Source organism: Equus przewalskii, chromosome 9 (genome assembly GCF_037783145.1).
Source record: "Equus przewalskii isolate Varuska chromosome 9, EquPr2, whole genome shotgun sequence".
Taxonomy (NCBI): Eukaryota; Metazoa; Chordata; class Mammalia; order Perissodactyla; family Equidae; genus Equus; species Equus przewalskii.
Genome location: NC_091839.1, coordinates 12743511 through 12762842, shown reverse-complemented (window position 1 = coordinate 12762842; position 19332 = coordinate 12743511). Strand labels below are relative to the sequence as shown.

The 19332-nt window shown below is 47.5% G+C and overlaps 1 protein-coding gene, 1 long non-coding RNA gene and 1 pseudogene across 2 annotated transcripts in view; 1 reads left to right on the top strand and 2 right to left on the bottom strand.

Moving 5' to 3' along the window:
* The window catches only part of LOC103542475 (cell adhesion molecule CEACAM1-like), a 432471-nt gene that overhangs the window by 146079 nt on the left and 267060 nt on the right, over window positions 1-19332 (top strand). The window lies entirely within an intron of this gene.
* Window positions 1-19332, bottom strand: part of LOC103565173 (uncharacterized) — a 160869-nt gene that overhangs the window by 122432 nt on the left and 19105 nt on the right. The window lies entirely within an intron of this gene.
* LOC103565175 (cell adhesion molecule CEACAM21-like) lies at window positions 2251-18339 on the bottom strand (annotated as a pseudogene).

Sequence of the window (19332 nt, the reverse complement as noted above, 5' to 3'; positions counted from 1 at the left end):
AGAAGAGTGATCTTGAGGTCCTGGGGCCCCAAACCTCTCTGCAGTGCCCAGTAGACCAAACGCATACACCTCAGGTAACTCTTGTAGACCTGAAGAGGGCTAGGTATTTGAATCAGGGCCCCTGCCTCATAAATTGCCTCCAAGCCCAGATGGCCAGCATGTGGGGGAAGTTGCGGGTCCCAGTACTGGGGCATCTTGGCAGGTGGTCGTGACTCTGGGAGGGACCTATGCTCACCCTGGGTGCACTGGGCACAGGGTGGGCTTGAATGCTCACACACAGTGGTTCTGAAGGAGAGGGTGGAGGAGTGGGTGCCTGTGAGCAGGCATTCAGCTTCCAGAGGCTCCCCAAATTCAGACATGGCCTGAGTGAGTCATGCAGGATTCTGGTGACACTGGGCATCGCAGCTGTAGGATGCTTCTTGGGACTCTGGTGCCAGCACCCTGTGGATATGTGACAAAGTGGATGTCTTGAGCTCAGAGGCAGTGCAGAGGGCACCTCTGCTGTCTTGAGAACCAGGGACACTCAGGCCTCTGCTCTCCACAGCTGGTCACAGGTAGTTGGATCTGGGAGAGGGTTCAGGAGCTGCCTCTAGTCTTGTATTTGAGATGTGAAGGAAGAAAGGATAATTTCTACCAGGTCATGAAAATTGTAGATAGGCAGCTGCTTCATGATGGTGGAGAACACATACTGACCGAAAGGCATTCCATTTGACATAGTGAAAACGATAATGCACTGGAATGCTCTTTTAAGGACAAAGAGATAACTTAGTTTTATCAGTAACTGTGATGCCTGTTTTATTCTTCTAGTTCATTGTTAATGTCACTTTCTTAGTTTACCTCTTAAGGAAATGGTGAAAGCCAACCAAGATTCATGTTTCAGCACAGGAATGTGGATTTTATGTGGACTGTCATAGCATTTTAAGCTTTCATGTTTTATGAATGAAGGACAGAAATAAAGGTTGCTAATTTAAGAATCAAATCCAAGATAGACAAGAGAATCTGCCCAGAGTGTGAGAGGTGGATAGGTGAGTGGTGAGGACAACAGAAAGACCCTCCTCCCCTAATGAGGGACCATCCAGGGCTCCTATGCTTCAGGGAGGAGCCCCAGGTTTGAGGGCAGGGTGCCGTTAGCCCATAGGTGATGGGAATAAGATCCCAAACTGGCCAGTCTCCGAGAAAGTCCATTTTCAGGTATAGGTTCACATCTCACTCGCCAGTCACCTGCCTGGATGGGAACATTGGGTACTCCTCTCCTGCGGATCCTCAGTCCTGTTCTTCTCTGAGGGAGCCCCCTCAATCTACAGGGCATCACCCACCCTGCACTGAGGGCCTTGGATGTGTAAATGGGCCAGGTGGAACCACAGGCATTCCTGGACTTAGGGACAACCCTGAGAGAGGGATGACGGCCATTCCTTGGAGTCTGGAGGCTGGGAAGTTGCTGGCTGAAGAGGACAGAACCTACAGGGGCTGGTGTAGGCATGGAGGGTGGGGGATGTCTCAGTGCTTTGGGGCTCTCACCTCTAGCATGATTCACCCTGGGCTTATGTTCCCCATGAGCAGATGTGCTGGAGTACATCTTTCTGGGGTTATAGTGGAACCTCATGTGGAGAGAAATCTTGGCCTGCATGTACCCCTCTATTGTTGGGTCTGAGCCCAGGAGTTCCCTCTCCCTACAGAAGACTCATGTCTCTGATTCACACGCTGCCTTCAGGGAGATGCCACCCAGGTGGGCTGAGGTGGGGTGGGGTCTGTAGATGTGGGTGGAACCACCCTGGAGACTGTTTCTTCACTCAGAGGGTGCACCTTGTCTCAGTGTCTCAGCTTGAGACCTGTGCTCTCCAAACACTTATCCCACCTCTGACCAGGACAATGCAGGCAGATTGCATTGGGTCAATTGCATTTCATCTCTGTGTTATTATCCACGTGGGTGTCCTCCAGTCTGTTCCCATTGTCCATGTCAGAGTCCAGGCACCATCTACACCTACCTCTGGAGGAGGAATAGGACTGTGGTTCCTAACAGCTTATCACGTGCTCCCACCCCTCATCCCATGACCGCTACCCATCCTTCCACTGTGGAGATGATGCAACTGAGAGCAACAAGAGCTGGGATTTGGAGTGGAATGTGACCTTGAGCGAACAATAATGACAATGTCAGTTCACATTTTTGAAGAGTTATTGACTCAAATATTTCACCTTTTCCCATTGCCTATTCACAACAGCTCTGTAAATAAAGTACATCATGAGCATTAATTTACAGATAAGAAGAAAATTCTATTTACAGTTTAACAACACGTAGGAGGGGAAGAGGGTCACTCATATATAACAGTCAGCCTGTTGGGGTCACTTTTACTGGAACTGACTGGGTTGGAGACCTCACAGTGATAATCCCCAGCATCTTTCCTCCTGACAGGGTGTATGGTGAGGGTGCTACTGTCCTGGGACAGCTCCATCCTCTCTGTGAGATGCGGCCTCTGGTTACTGAAGAATCAGTGGATAGAGATCCCAGTGTCATTTGCGAGGCATGTCAGGACCATGGTGTTCAGTGACTGTGGTGTTGCTGGCTTGGATGGAGGGCTGTGCCACTGGGTCTGTAGAGAAACAGAGGGGTGGCTGACAGAGTGGGCCTCATTCCTTCCTTAGAGATCTCTGCCACTCACAGGGCCATAGTGAGTTCTGTAAATGTGACCCAGAAATGGTCCTGACCCTCAGTAGGAAGACGAGTGTCTCTGTTCAGGTGATGGTCTGTAAGGAGCTGGCTGCACCTCCCCCTTTGACTGCCATATCATCCCAGGTTGACCCCTGATTAGTCCCCATGGACATCTCTGTAATTTCAGCACCAGGAACCTCTTCTCATCCCACATGCCCTACAATGTCATCATCAGATGAAATTTTTCTTTCATGAACTTTCATTGATTTCCCCCCAGAGCTTTCTTTGGCTTCAAAAAGGATCAGGCCACATTCCTTATATACACTTCTGTATGTGTTGGAGAAGGCAGGCTTGCCAGCCGTGTCCATCTCTGGGGCCAAGGGAAGGTTACATATAGTGGGAAGTCATTTACTTCTTGTTAACTAATTTGTTAAGGAAGGAGGATGCCCGACCATTCAGTCTTCACAACCTTAGGACCTGGAGAGCTTCTAATCTAAAGGATTTCTCACTCTGAAGAGGACTTTTACTTCCTGGCTTGTGGATTGAATATCACAGGGAAGCAATTCTCTAGAGAGAAGTGGTTACAGTTTTAACAAAAGACAGGCACTGTTAGGAATAGAAGGAAACTACTCAATGTAACAAAAGTAATAAATGAAAAGCCCACAGCTAACATAATACTCAATGGGGAAACACTGAAAACTTTTCTCTAGGATCATGAAGAAGACAAGGATGCTGCTTTCACCACTTCTATTCAACATAGTACAGGAGTCCTAGCCAAAACAATTAGGCAAGAAGAAGAAATAAAAGTCATCCAAATTGGAAAGGAAGAGAAAAATTAGCTTTTAGAAGATATAATCTTATTTGTGGAAACCATAAAGGATTCCTTCCCCATACAAAAAGAATGTTAGAACTAGTAAACAAATTCAGCAAAGTTGTAGGAAACAAAATCAACACTCAAAATCAATTACATTTATATGCAATAACAATGAACAACCCCAAAAAGAAATTAAGAATACAATTCCAAGTACAACAGCATGAAAAAGAATAAAATACTTAGGCATCAAATAACCAAGGAGGTAAAAGATGTGTACACTGAAAACTACTAAACATTTTGAAAGAAAGTAAAGCAGACAGAAATAAATGAAAACACCCATGTTCATGCATGGGAAGGATTAATTTTGTTAAGATGTCAATATACTCCAAACTATTTACATATTGAATAAAATTCCTATAAAAATCCCAATGACTTTTTTTTTCCAGAAATAGAAAACTCCAACCTAAAATTCATATGGAATCTCAAGGGACTCTGAATAATTAAAACAACCTTTAAAAAGAAGAACAAAGTTGGAGGAATCACACTTCCAATTTTAAAACTTACCACAGAGCTAAAGAATCAAAATAGTGTGGCACTGGCATAAGACAGATAGACAGTACTGATCATGGAACACAACAGAGAACCAGAAATAAAGCCTCAATTATAGGATCAGATGATTTCAACCAGGAAGCCAAGACCATTCAATGGAGAAAGGTTAGTCTTTTCAACAAATGGTGTTAAAAATGAATATCTACATGCAGAAGAATGAAGCTGGACCGTTGCCTTACACCATATACAAAAATTAACTCAAAATGGATCAAATCCTAAAGTAAGATGTAAAACTGTAAGACTCTTAGAGGTAAATATGGGGGGAATGTTTCATGACATTGTATTTGGCAATTTCTTGAATATGACAGTAAACATAGGCAAAAAAGAATAGATAAATTGGACTTTGTTAAAATAAAAAAACTTCTGTTCATCAAAAGACACAATCAAAAGAGTAAAAGGTAACCTACGGAATTGGAGAAAATAATTTGCAAATTATTTATCAATATGGTGTTAATATCCAGAATACACAAAGAACTCCTAAACTCAACAACAACAACAACAAAACCAAATAACCTGATTGAAAAATGGGCAAAGCACTTGAATAGACATTCAAATCAACACTACAGTGAGATACTCACTCAGATCTATTAGAATGACCACTGTCAAAAAAACAGAAAACAACAGGTGCTGGAGATGATGTGGGAAATTGGAACCCTTGTGCATTGTTGGAGGGAAAGTAAAATGGTGCAGCTACTGTGGAAAATGGTATGGCGATTATGAAAAAAGTTTTGCATAGGAATACCATGTGACATTACTTGCAGGTTCTGACTGCTGATGGACCATGTGTAGGTGGTGTTCTGAGTCTCAGGGTCACATTAACACTACAGGGACCTCATGCTCCATGGGATTGAAGTTGCTGCTTATAGTACAGGTGTGGGTACCTGTACTATGCAGGTAACAGAGAACATTGCCCTGTGTGGTACCTTGATTCCTCCCAGGCATCTTCAATCAGAGTTGTCATCTCTCACCTCTCAGCCAACCCAAGTCCTTAAAAGAATAAGGCAGGTTTGTGTATCTCAAGACAAATGCATGAGGATCAGAGCGCTCAGAGAACATAAGGCCACCTGCTGTAGGTCTGGGGAAAAAGCACAGACTTTCTCAAGTGTCACTATGTGCTGGCTGCAGGTGTAGAGTCGGGAGTGAGAAGGCAAAGTCTTTCCTTTATACTCCAGTGGGTGTGACACCAACACATCAGGAAACAAATAATTGTCTCCACTGTGTGTGTTCTGCACCAAATGCTCCAACCACATGTGACATAATGCAGAGGGGGATGTAGGCACAGTCCAGGCCTGTCAGTCCTGTGTGTGTGAGGTAGAATACACCCCACCCAAATCCAGAGGTCAGAGAGAAATCACTCACTGTATACGTGGAGCCGTCCAGTTCCTACTTCACTGTGAAAATTCTTCTTTATAACTTGTAGGGTGTAGTAACCTGTAATCCTTCTGGGAGACCTTCTGGAACAGCAGGGATCCATTGGGGTATCTTATCTTTTGACCACTGTATACGGGCCCTGGGGTAATTTCTTGTGTGTCAATTACATATAATGCAATTTGATGTTTGGACTCTACTCTGTCCCCTTTAAACCAGATATAGCCTATGAGATTATCTGTCAGACTGTGAACAAGCAGAAGAACAACTTTCCCTTTGGCAGTATTGGAAGGCACCAATTCAACAGTGAGTTGGCATTGGTGGGTAGGTTCCAGAAGGTTAAGAGTCAGCCTAGGAGGCAAGAGAGAGAGAGATCAATCAATATTTGGACCTATGTATTAGGAAGGAAAGATGAGGCCTAGGGTCCTGAGGAGGTCTTTTCATCTCTTAGACTTGGAGTGTGTGTCTGTGTGTGCGCCTCCTTCTGGTCAAAGTCAGCAGCATGACAACCATTACTTTATTTATTTCCCCTCTGAATTTATTTCCTCTGTTCCCATTACTCTTCCCCAGGCATCAGCCCAGCTTACTCCCTCACTTCCCTCAGCACTCTGCTCACTCTCAGGGGTATCCTTGGGAGATGCCTTCCCTGCCCACTTGCTCTAAAGAGCCTTTGTCTTCACTTTCTGACCTTTCCCTGCTCTGTTACCTTCCTGACACTTGTCAGTCCCTGCCATCACATTCTAGATCCCTTTGCATATCCCTCTTCTTCCCCATAGAATGTGACCCTCATCAAGGCAGATACTTGTGTCATATCATTGTGCCTGGAACAGGCTGTAAACACCTGTGGATGAAAGAGGGTCTGGTGCCTGAGGAAGAGCTGCTGGTCCTGGGTGTGAAGGGGGAGGTTCTTGTGTCTCCTGGGTGAGAGGATGATGGTGGTGGGAGGTCAGGTGGCTATGGGCTATCTGGTTCTCGGGGGAAGGTTTCATGGAGACCTTCCCTCTCTGTGTGTTGGCTGAGTGGTGACTCAGAGCCTGTCTGTGTGCTCCTTGCCCATCCTGGGGCCTCTATCCTCTGCCTATCTGACTTTCCTGAGGTCATCCTTCGTTCCCCATGGGTTGTTCCAGGCAGGGAGTGGGGAGCTGCACAGGGGCACCTGAAAGAGGAGGGTGCTCTGAGGCCCCTAGAAGGGGTGAGTGGGAAAGTGTAGGAAGGAAGGAAGGACCCAGAAGGGTCTGTTTAACGGAGAGATGGAAATCAGGCTCCTTTTCCACCTCCTTGGTCAAAGCCAGGTTCATGTGTTAATTTCCAGCAAATTGTCTGTGTGTGTGTGTCCCAGTGACACCCCCATGGAGGGCATGAGGAGACTTGTAGCCAACGTCAGGGGCTGCACCACGGATGCTGACCAGGCTCCAGAGGGTGTGAGCTGGCACTGAGCCCTGGACACAGGTGAGTTCTGTTCTCTAGGCTGAGGGGTCCTTCATCCAGGGTCCTGTATCACTGTCAGTCCCCAGGCTGCCCAGCTCCATGACAGCTCAGGATGAGCTCAGGAGGAGGACAGGCATTGTCCAGTGGACTCCTGATCCAGTGTTCTGTGCTGCTTGGTGGATGTGCTGTCTCAGGAGGAGCTCACTGCCCTTGAGGCTTCAAGGAAAGGGCCAAATAATTGGTCACTTGAGGTCCCAAGGCACCCTGGGAGGTCTCAAGGCATGTGGGGTTGGTCCCCAGAATGGCCTGTGTTTCTCTCGTGATAGTGCTGGTGCGTTGCATCTGAGTCATCGGTGTTCCTGTCTGTGATCTGCTCTAGACCTCCTCACAGGGCCCAGGAGCTGGAGCTGCTCCATCTGGAGACTCAGCCAGGGGATCCTATAGGTTCCTCTGTTACTTGGGGGAGGCCCCGTGGGACCCTCAGCCCCTCTGAGATGGAAGCAAACACACATCCTGCTTCTCCCATCCCATCCTGCATGGGAAGTTTCCCTCATTCATTGGGATGCCTTGGGCTGGTGAGATGTCTTCAGGGGACCATAGCTAGCTGTCCTCACAGATGAAGGACTCTCAGGATGGGGTGTTGCTTCTGATTCTCTCCTAGTGGTAAGTCCACTTGGGGTTGAGGATCCAGATTTTGTGCCAGATCAGGTCTCTGTGAGAAGAGGAAGGACACAGTCTGTCATCCCAGTCCCTCCTGGGAGAGTAATCACTTACAAGGTAGAGATGGGGAGAGGGTGTGATTTTCTTTGAATGAATGAGGACCCAACCCCTCGCTATTAGGAGGCCCCTTCCCCTTCTCCTGACTCTACAAGGGGTATAGGCCCATCCCTGAGACAGCTGTGGGCACTTGGTGGCCTCCTCTCATGCTGATGCCAGGGCCCCTGTGTCTACACAGAACATGCTCTAACCCCCAGGAGTCACACACGGGTGACAGGATTCCATCGTGAGGTTTCCCTCATCCATCTGATGAGTATTTACTGAGCATCCATGACATGTCAGATCCTGGTATGAGCCCTGGGAAGTTCGCAGAGAACAGAAAAGACATGGGGCTCTGGCTACAGAGTTTGCCCTGTGACAGGGAGACAGGCACTCAGAGAAAATCATGGAACTAAGGAGTTAATTCTAATCAAGAGAAGGACTGTGAAGGGAAAGCAGGTAATGGAGTCTCAAGTGGTCTGGGGATCACCAGAGCAGCCCTGAAAAAGTGACCTTTTGGCTAAGACCTGAAGCATGAATAGACATTCACCCCATGAAAGACAGACAGTGTGGATTAAGGAGCTGTCTGCAGAGGGATCAGCCTTCAGGTGGGCAAACACTCGGTTGGATGGAGGTGCGGACAGAGTCCAGCATGGGGAGCTTGGAGAGTGAGGAGAACAGTAGACCAGATAATGCAGGTGAGGGTCTGACCCTGCAGGGCTTTGGGTGATGCTGAGGGAGGTCAGCAGCCTCATGGGGAGACTCCAGGTTGTGAAGTAGCTCTGCCATCCTCTGGTGGACAAGGAAGAAGTGTAGAAGGAAAGGTCATTGTGCTAAGTAGTTTACATTCATAAATCTCAAGCATTTTTTAGGTGTTTACCAATAATATAAAAATTGAACCATGTCCCACTCTTAAATTTGCAATTGCTCTCATCCCACATCTCTTATGTACCCCAACAAGATTTCATCCAACTTAAGATTTGTGCTCTGATAGAAGGCCAAATTCTGTCTGCTTTATGGGTATCTACTTACAACACTTATGGCCCTGGGGCTGGGCTGGAGCATCTGCAAGTAAGAGAAAAGAGGAGTAACAGCCTGTGTCCTCCCTGAGCCAGAGTGTTCAGGCAGACTAGGCTTCATTCCCTCCTCTCCCCTGACCCTAATGACGTCAGACCAATGGGGCAGAGCCAGATGGAATCAGAAGTCCAGGGGCGTTTATTCACACCCCTGATGCACAAAGGATGTAGATGTGTAATTCTATGGGGAAGGCAGGGACAGTTAAGAGGAATGATCCAATCCTTTAGGGCCATGGACTCACAGTTATTTCCTCCAGTGCCCACACATAGGGTGGGGGCATTTGGATCCTGAGCATCCAGCCTTCCCTGCCCACTGTGCCTGGAACCATCCCTCTCCCTAATGACTTGGGCCTAAGGTTGGTTCCAGGTCACCCGTCCAGGCTGCCGCATCCTCCAATGGGAGGTTCTTCCCTGGAGTCCCTGAAGTCTGTCCAAGGAGCTTCACCCAGAGCAATCTAAAGGGTATGTAAGGGGCAGGAGTTGTGGTAGTAAGAACACTTGCATTGGTCTCAGGTGATGGAAAAGGTCCTAAAGAGCTCAAGGAGGAGTGTGAGTGCCCTGTAGTGGACTGTTCCCACTGGAAGAGAGCAAAAAGGGTCCAGGAGAGCTGAGAGATTAGGGTTTGGACAAAGCGCTCATTCAGGTTGAGAAGGAGGCATATTTAGGGGTGGTTAACTTACGGCTGCCTCTAACTCACCAGCTGGAAGACTATAGTTTTCAAAGGGTGTAACCACATGTCAGAATGACACCGCTGGGTTACACTGCAAAGTCAGATGAGGGAAATACTATAGACACTGAGATGAAAAAACACATGATAACAAATCTAAATGCAATGTCATTAGACAGTCTACTGTGATGTTCTTATCATTTTAAGAGTCAGCAGTCAATGCAAAGTCATTTCTATCATTAGGAAAATATCTTATTAAGAAGGAAATTAAATCATAGGAATTTCTCCTTATTTTCAGAGTCATATATCTTGGCATCATTCCTTAAGTGCAAATCTACACCCAAAATTGGACTTTGTCAGAGACCGGCCAGTATCAGGGTCTCATTCCCAGCTCCTGTGGGCTGACAGTGTGCTTCCCTCTAACCCAGGGCCCCTCTCTGAAGCACAGGAGGCTTTGAATCTCCCTCATTATGGGAAGGGGGATTTTTTAGCATCCTCACCATTCATGCGTCCACTCTCACACTCTGGCAGAATCTCTTGTCCACTCTTAGTTTTGATACTTAAATTACCGACCTATATTTCTGTCCTTCATCCATCCCAGCATTTTTTTTTTCTTTGAGCAAGATTAGCTCTGAGCTAACATCTGCCGTCAGTCCTCCTCTTTTTGCTGAGGAAGACTGGCCCTGAGCTAACATCCATGCCCATCTTCCTCTACTTTCTATGTGGGACTCCTACCACAGCATGGCTTGCCCAGCAGTGCCATGTCAGCACCCAGGATCCGAACCAGCGAGCCCCGGGCCGCCAAAGCGGAACGTGCAAACTTAACTGTTGCACCACCGGGCCGGCGCCCATCCCAGCATTTTGAAAGGCAGAGGAGGTGCCTTCTGCTTGAGATTTTGAGGAAAAGAGAGACAGAGGCAGTTACCTTCACCCACCTTGAACATACCTCCTCTTGAGTGGCATCATTACCCAGAAGGATCTGGACACTTCTTTTGATAGTCAGATGCTTTCCAACTCTAAAGGAAAAATGTGACACTCTCTCTACAGGGTTGACCAGTAGAAATGGATAAAGAGAAATTGCATTAGTGTTCAGAGAGATGGTGATCTATATGAATGCATGAAAGCTTAAAACCCTATGAGAATCCACATAAAGCATGAAAGCTTAAAACTCAAGAATCCACATAAAATTCACATTCTTGTGCTTCAACATGGATCCTGATTGGCTTTCACCATTTCCTTAAGAAGTAAACTACAAAAGTGACATTAATAATGAATTACAAGAATAACACATGCACCACAGTTACTGTTAAGACTAGTTGTTTCCTTGTCCTTAAAAGAGCATCCAAGTGCCTTATCCTCATTCTTACCATGTAGAAAGGGAATGCCTTTCAGTAGTATGTGTTCCCCATCATCCTGAAGTGGCTGGATATTTATAAATTCATAATTTATAAATTCATTGCCTGGTAGAAAGCCTTTCTTCCTTTAAATCTCAAATACAAGACTAGCTGCAGCTCCTGGCCCTTTTCCCAGATCCAATCACCTCCGACCAGCTCCGGACAAACAGAGGCCTGAGCTTCCCTGGTTCTCAGCAAAGGTTGCTCTCAGTGCTGCCTCTCCGCTCAAGACATCCACCTTGTCACATGTCTATGGGGCACCGACCTGGAGGGTTCTGAGCACCATCTTACAGCCTCAATACAAAACGTACCAGAACCCTGCGTGCCTCACTCCAGCCACATTTGAACTTGGGGAGCTTCTGACAGCCAAATCCCTACTCATAGACACCCACCACACCGCCTGATCCTCCAGGATGGCTGTCTGTGCACGACCAAGCCTACATTGGGCTTAGTGCACCCACCATGAGCATGGTTCCCACCCGGACCCTGTGACCACCTGCTAAGATGCAACCTGACTGGGACCAACAGTCCCTGCATGTGGTGGTTGTCTGGGCTTGGAGGCGCTTTCCCAGGAGGGGGCCATGATTCCAATAACCAGCCCTCCTCTCTGTTTCTGGGAGAGTTACGTGAGACATAGTGTTTGGCCTATTCTGCACTGGAGAGCAGTCTGGAGCCCAGGGACCTCAAGATCACTCTTCTGAGGTCACAGGGGCACCTCCATATTCCCACATAGATACCCAGCTCTTCAAGGCCTTCACTGTGGGAGGAGAGCCCAGACCCCAGTACCTGGGAGACTGTACTGAGGCTTCAGGCAATGAGAAAGTGAGACTGAGGATTGACAAAGAACTGCTCTTCTTGGAGAGCCTGGCAGTGAGAACAGGAGGTGGAGCTGCGGCACTGGCCATCTGTGATTAAGCCCCACGTGAGAAATGGGGTGATCACTTCCTTGTGCCCTGCCGGACCTCTGAACAGAAGCCTTGAATCCTGTCTGGGAGGATGAGACAGAGCCAGATATCCAACCATCTCTGTCTTCTCATCCCCTGCTGAAGGTTGATGAAAGTAATAAGGTTTCAAATACTGACGTATATGAGGAAGCCATTCTTGTTTAAATCTGATTCAGCCTAAAACTTGTTTTTCCCAGAGCAGCCTGACTTATAGCCCACCAAATGTGCACTATACATCTGCTTCAAACATTTTCTCAAAGCAAAGAATGCACTCTTTAAAGATAGGGATGACTGTCTCCCTTCCTCTGATGCCAATATCAATAATTATTTGAAGATAAACTTTTCTTTCCAGAGAACCAAGGTCAAGTTGACCTGCTGTTTATCTGCTAAACTGCAGCAAAACATCTCCTTGTGACTTTGGGGAAAAAATTGTATTCCCATCATGCTTGGTGTATGTACTTTGTCCTGAAATGGGATATAACCATGTCATAAACCATTCTTCTCTGGATTTCTTTCTTCTCTGGTGGAGATTGGACTTGTGATCTAGTCCACAGCTTGGCTCAGATGAATATCACCTTATTTTTCTTAACTATAGAGTGGTTATTGATTATTTGCATTGACAAGGGACAACACCAGCCCAGGGCCCAAATCCTCAGCTGGGTGAGGACTCCAACTCCAGGGCCTTGGGCCTTACCTCAGTCTACAACAGAATCCACCAGTGGGGCCCATTTTCCTCTGAGGACACTCAACTACTGTGTCCCCCCAAAATTCAGGGCTCTCCAGGCACCCGTGAGACTCAAATCCTAGTTGCTTTCACCCTGCTGAACTCTGCATTTCACTGACATAGGTCACTGAGCACCACAGGCCACCTCCACCATGTCCCACTGACAGGGCTGCCAAGTTTCTACAATGCTTGTCCTTCTCCTGTGGAGCCCACCAAGCAAAGAATTTTGTTTGGAAAGATGAGATTCCAAGTCCCGACCATCCTGCTCTGAACCTCCTGCAGACATCCTTGTCCCTCCATATTGAATCCATGTTGGGGCCCCCCCCAACAGAAGATTGGGGGCCTCTTGTAGTCCCAGACCAGTCAAGCTGCAGCATCTCCCAGTCCCCCCCTCCCCTCCTCAATACCTCAGCCCCAATCTTGGCAAACCCCAAAGCATCACACCCACAAGAAGTAGCCTGTGGCCCTGACCTCCTATCCCACTTAAGACCTCAATTGCTTCAGATTCTTCCACTTCTGTGAATCAGGAAGTCCCAGATTTCTGGCTTAGCCATCAAGGAGGTAGTGATCATCATTGGGGCTCCTGACCCCTCTCTTCCAAGAAGCTGGAGGCCCAAGGCCTCTGTGGGGACCCAGGAGGAGGCCAGGCAGGATCCCTTTGGACATGAACTATCCTGCTTTCCACACTGGAGAAACATTGCTCCTATCAAATCTCTTCTCTCCCTGGTGCCTGCCCACTCCTTCTTGCCTTCTCTCCAGGGAGGCAGACTTTCCAGGAAGGCAGTCTTCCTTCCCCAGCTCCCTCATTTGCCTAGTTTTTAGATATGGGTTTGTTCTCATATAAAATATTAAGAGGCTGCTTTATTATCATGGAGATTACCATATTCTTTCTTGTTATAACTCATACAGCGCGATGTTTGTCTACAGAAGGATTTTCAACTTTGAAACTATGCATGTTTTGGACCAGATCATTCTTGGTTGTAGGGGATTGTCCTGTGTGTTCAGGATTTGTAGCAACATCCCTGGCCTCAATCCAGTAGGTATCAATAGTTCACCCATAATTTCTGACAACCAAAACACATCTTCAGACATTTCCCAATATCTCTGGGAGGAAAATACCATAAATTTGACAACCACTAAAGTAGACCCAAATATTTTTAAAGGATAAATCTCAAAGAAGATAACTAATGAAAAAAATGAGATAAGCCTTATATGTGGCACAATGCCATTTAAATAAATACAAAATTATATTTGCGTCATAACGGAGAAGATAAAAAACCAGGTAAGAAGTCCTTGGATACTTTTCATATTTTGTTCTTTGCATCCAAAGCCTCTTTAAATACTGTTCAAACATGAATCTCATGGTTTTCCCTCATTAAAGAGTCAGAATATACAGCTGTTAACAAAGCTAGGTCACTTCTCTCATGTGGAGACAGAAGCCCAGGAAGTAAATAAATATATATTATGTCAGTTGAGGATGTGCGCTGTAAATAAAAATAAAATCTTTGCATTCATTTCTTCTGAGGAGCACCAATTGGCATTTTGGTGGGAAATTCCATGTTATGTGAGACAGTCTCCAGGTTCAACCAGGGATTTATCATCCCTACACTCTTAGGTCTGGAAGGCTTATCATGTAACTGGTAGAGCAAAAATATGTCCCCCGTCATTTCCAAATTCTCTCTGAGTGGGGGCAGTGCCATTCCCAGCTGAGAAAAACTTCTAAATTTTTAACGTTTATTTCCAGGCTTTTTTGCCTTCTCCTTAGGGAGTAGGGGGCTTCCTGGGAAATTGAACAGGTCTGTGACTGAGGGGACCACCGGTAAAAAATGTGAATAATGAGGACCCTTCCCTTCATTTACTCTTTTTCTGCTCATGGGAATTTTCTCTTAGCAGAAATTCACCTGAAACTCTGGGTCCGTTCTTTCCGGAGACACACAGGTAAAACATTATGCCTAAATTATCCCAACCCCCAACCCTATTTCCTAGGAAAGTGGAGTTGTGGTGGCAGAATGTATTGGGGACAGTATTAAAAGGAAACAATGAGATTCGCAAAAGCCTCTGCCCAGCCAGGAGGGCGCTGGGCTGCCCTCACACCATGGACAGCTCCCAGCCTTTTTCCCTTTGCAAACACAGGTAGGGACAGGAAAACAGAAAATGGGGACAGCTGATGTGCACACAAATATGAACAAGGAAGGAGCAACCATAGGTGGTAGACTTATCATGGGTGTAACTTCTTTTCAGCTCCCTCCCCTAGTGTCCTGACCCATCCTGCCCTCTTGAGCTCAGGCTGTGGGGAAAAGACACCCATAAAACACATCAACTCTTCCAAACAGCCACGATCTGTTTCAGCTCACCTTCCCCCATGAGCTCCCTCTCACCTCCTCCTTGTCATCCTATTTCCACATACACTGCCCCTCACAACTCTTGGTCCATCAAGAATTGCTCCTGCCTCCCACAGGGGTGCCCTCTTTCCTTTCTCCATGAACCTGCTTCTTCCCCTTCTTTGCAGCAAACCTCATTGACTGTTTCGCCACAAGGTCATTCCAACCTCCACCAGTGGACACAATGAGTTCCTTCTGAACTCCCTCCTCTGAATCCTCCCCTTTGTGCTGTGACAAGGTGTTCAGGAGCAGTTACCTATGCTCATGTCATGTGTCCTATAGATTCCTGCATACCTGAGAGACAGGCAGGACAGGCCTTGTTGTGGTTCTCAGTGGCCACATAGCTCCTACACAAGGGGCTGAAACAAGTAAATGGCTATAATTGCTCAGAGAATGAATAAAGGAAAGAAAGATGGATAACTGGGTGACATCTCTTCTCCCCCCACATAATTACTATGGGAAGGCTGTGGGCATGAATAAATAGACCACATACACTCCCAGGGCTGTACATTGGTGCCAGTTTTCTATAAGGTAATGTGTAGGTGCCTCTCCTAAATTTTTTGTTTGTTTTGAGACAAAAGTCACATAATCTAAAATTTACCATTTTAACCATTTTGACGTGGGGGGCCTAAGGAATATGCGCCATTGGGTCCTACCAGAGTTCTACTGTGCTGCAGGATAGACCCAGGGTGGTGAGAGTCCTGAAGATCCACTTAAAATACAGATTCTGACCCAGCAAGTGTGGGGTGGACCTCAGAGTCTGCATCTAACAAGCTCTCAGGTGATGCTGATCACAATGGCCTACGCAGCACACTTTCAAAAGCAAGGCTGATGCGCACCTCTGCCCCCTGAGAGGATGACTCAGCCATCCCAGCATTGGTTTGTGCTGTGTCCTGGCCTTAGAGTCTGTCAGCACCACACAGAGACCCAGGAGTCCCCAAACCTGGGGGATTATTTCTGTTTGTGACACAGAAAACCTGCTGGAAACCAGGGTCTTCCCAGTGTCCTCAAATGCTCTGAGAAGGTTGTCTTACTCCCAGCAGAAAGGTCACAGAGATGACTCTGGGGGTGAGAAAGGGGCAAACTGAGTGATGACTCGTGAGGTGACCCACTCTCCATTTCTGGTGTCATCAGCCTTGGCTCTGCTTTCTGGGACAGACACCCAGTACAGGTGTCTCAGAAGGAGCTGCAGTCCTGGGTGTGATGGGGGAGGTTTTCTGCATGTCCTGGGTGAGAGGATGGTGTTGGTGGGTAGGCTACCTGGTCCTTGGAGGAAGGTTTCAGGGAGACCCCCACCTCCATGTCTGTTGGTTCAGCAGTAGCTCAGAGCCTATCCATGTGCTCCTTCACCATCCTGGCTGCCTCTGTGCTCTGCCTGGCTCAGTTTCCTGTGGTCACCCTGTCTTCCCCATGGATGGTACTATGCAAGGAGTGTGGAGCTTTGCAGGGACTCCTGAAGTAGCAGGGTGCCCCGAGGCCCTAGAAGAGTGGGTGAGACATTCTAGGAAGGTAGGCAGGACTCAGAAGGGATGGTTTGAGTAAGGGATAGAAATCAGGCTCCTTCTGCACCTCCTTAGCCAAAGTCACATTTATGTGTTAATTTCCTGTGTCTTGTCTCTGTGTGTCCCAATGTCATCTCCTGGAGGGCACGAAGAGACCTGTGGCCCATGTCATGTTACCTGGGCTCCATAGGGTGTGAGCAGTTCCTAAGACCTGGACAGATGTGGGTTCTGACCTCCATGTTATAGGGGTTGGTCAGTCTGTACCTTGGTCACTGCAGGTCCCCAGGCTGCCTGACTCCATCCCAGTGCAGGGTGAGCCCAGGGCAAGGACAGGCATTGTCCAGTGGACTCCTGATCCAGTGTTCTGTGCTGCCTAGTGGATGTGCTGCCTCAGGAGGAGGTCTCTGCTCCCGAGCTTGCAATAGAAAGGCCTGGTGAGGGGTCTCTTGAGGCTTTCGGGAGAGGGCACTGGCCTTGGCAGACTGATCTTCAGCATGGCCTCTGTTTCTCCCATCACAGAACTGAGTGTGCTGCATCAAAGTCATCTGTGTCCCCTTCTGTCGTCTGCTCTAGATCTCCCCACAGGGCTAGGGACCTGAAACAGCTCCATGTGGAGAGTCAGCTAGGGGATCCTGGGAATTCCTTTGTTGGAGGGGAGGCCCCCATGGGACACACTGAGATGGAAGCAAATGCAGATCCTGGTTCTCGTGTCCCATCGTGCCTGGGGAGTTTCCCTCATTCACTGGGATACCTTGGCTTGATGAGAAGTCATCAGGGGACCATAGTGAGGTGTCTCCACAGACTAGGGAACATCGGGGTAAGGAGTCACTCCACGCTTCTTCTTTGAGGTCACAGTGGAACTCCCTTCTCTTTTGATAGTAATTTTAAGTGGGGTAGAAAATCCAGATTTTGTGTCAGGTCAGATCTCTGTGAGAAGAGGAAGGACACAGGCTGCTAGCCCAGGCCCTCTGCAGAGAGAAGTCACAAGGTGGAGATGGGGTGGAGGTATGATTTTCTGGGAATGAATGGGGATCCAAACCCTCACTGTTAGGAGGCCCCTGTCCTCCCTCCTGACTCAACAAGGGAAAAGGCCTCTCCTCGGGACAGCTTTGGGCACCTGATGGCCTCCTCCCATGTTGATGCTGGTGTCTCTGTGTCTACAGTGAACATGCTCTGACTCCCAAGTGTCACAGAAGGTGACAGGCTTCCATCGTGTGGTTTCCTTCAGCCATTTAATGACTGTTATCAAGCGTCTGTTACGGGGTACACACAGGGATGGCTGTATATCTGGCTTGGCTTACCTCTCATCCTCGCAGACATTGTCTCTTAAGTGGAGCCTGTTCACAGTGCCCCCTGGGCACACACACACACAAAATCATCTCCCATCATAGATTAATCATGGTGGCCCACACCCTGGCTCCACCTCCTGCTCTCACTGCCTGTTCCTTTTCAAGCCTCAGTCTCCCATCTTGGCACCACCAGAGGCCTCAGCACCACCTCCCTGGCACTGGAATCTGGACACTTTCAGTGCCTAGCCAATCAAACCCTCCACCTCACCTGACGCTCTTGTCGTGGGAGAGAAGGGTCAGGTGATGGGGTTCTGCGAGGACTGGCAGGTCCATCTGGCTGCATGTTGGTGGGTGGTCATGGGGTCCAGGCATGCCCAGGAGCTGCCCATGAAAGCTGAGCATGGGGTCAGTGCTTTCTAGTAGGTTTTGTTCTGCCAGAACTTTGGGATGTCTGTGGACACGGCTAGAGGAGAAGAGTGCAAGGTTGTGGTGATGGTTGGAATGGGGCCACAGAGAGGGGGACTCTCCAGCAGCTGCCCCTGCACTCACCAATCAGGGTCCCGTGGGTGTGGGGACATCAGGGTGCAGGGATAGCCCAGGGTGCCCCGGCTATCTTGAGGACCATGGGAGCTGTGGCTCGACTCATCCTGCTGCTCATCACAGACCGTGTGATCTGGGAGAAGGCCTGGGAGCCACCTTCTAGTTTTGTATTTGAGATTTAAAGGGAAAATTGTAGCCATTTCTGTTAGGTCACAAAATTGTATATAGCCTGTAGTCACAGTTACATCATTGTGAAAATGAACATAATGCACTGGATGCTCTGTTAAGGAAAAACGACTATTTTACTTTTATCAGTAGCGGTGAGGTATATCTTACTCTCCAGTTCATTATTAATATCACTTTTTGTACTTTAGCTCTTAAGGAAATGGCAAAAGTCACCAGGATCCACGTATCAGCACAGGAATGTGGATTTTATGTGCAGTCTCCTGTGATTTTAAGCTTTCATGAGTTCCTATAGCTCTTCTGTGAACACTAATGTGATTTCTCTTTGTCCATTTCTACTGGTCATCCCTGTGCAGAGAGTCACGCATCCCCCAGAGTCAGAAAGCATCTCACAACCAATAAAAGTGTCTAAATACTTCTGGGTAATAATGATGGCACTCAAGTGGAGGTCTGTTCAAGGAAGGTGAAGGCAAGTATTTTTGAGAACTTTTCCGTCAAAAATCACAGAGCTGAAGGCACTCCTGGGTCTGTCAACATGCTGTATGGATGAAGCACAGAAATAGAGGTCGGTAATTTAAGTATCAAATCCAAGATAAACAAGAGATTCTACCCAGAGTGCGAGAGTGAGGCTGAATCGTGAGGACACTAAAAAGAACCCCCCCTCACCACCAATGAGGGAGCATCAAAGGCTCCTCTGCTTCAGAGAGGGGCCCACGGTTGGGGCCAGTCAGTCCTCTTTTGCTGGCAATGAGACCCCAACAATGGCCAGTCTCTGACAGAGTACATTTTTGGGTGTAGATTCACACTTAAGGATTGATGCCAAGATATATGATTCTGAAAATAAAGAGACGCTCCAATGATATAATTTTCTTCTTAATAAGATATTTTTTTCCCAATCAGAATGACTTTCCATTCATTGCTAAGGTGCCTCTGAAGGTGGTAAGATCATCACAGTAGACCGTCTAATGACTTGAGTATAGATTTGTTATCATGTATTTTTTCATCTCAGG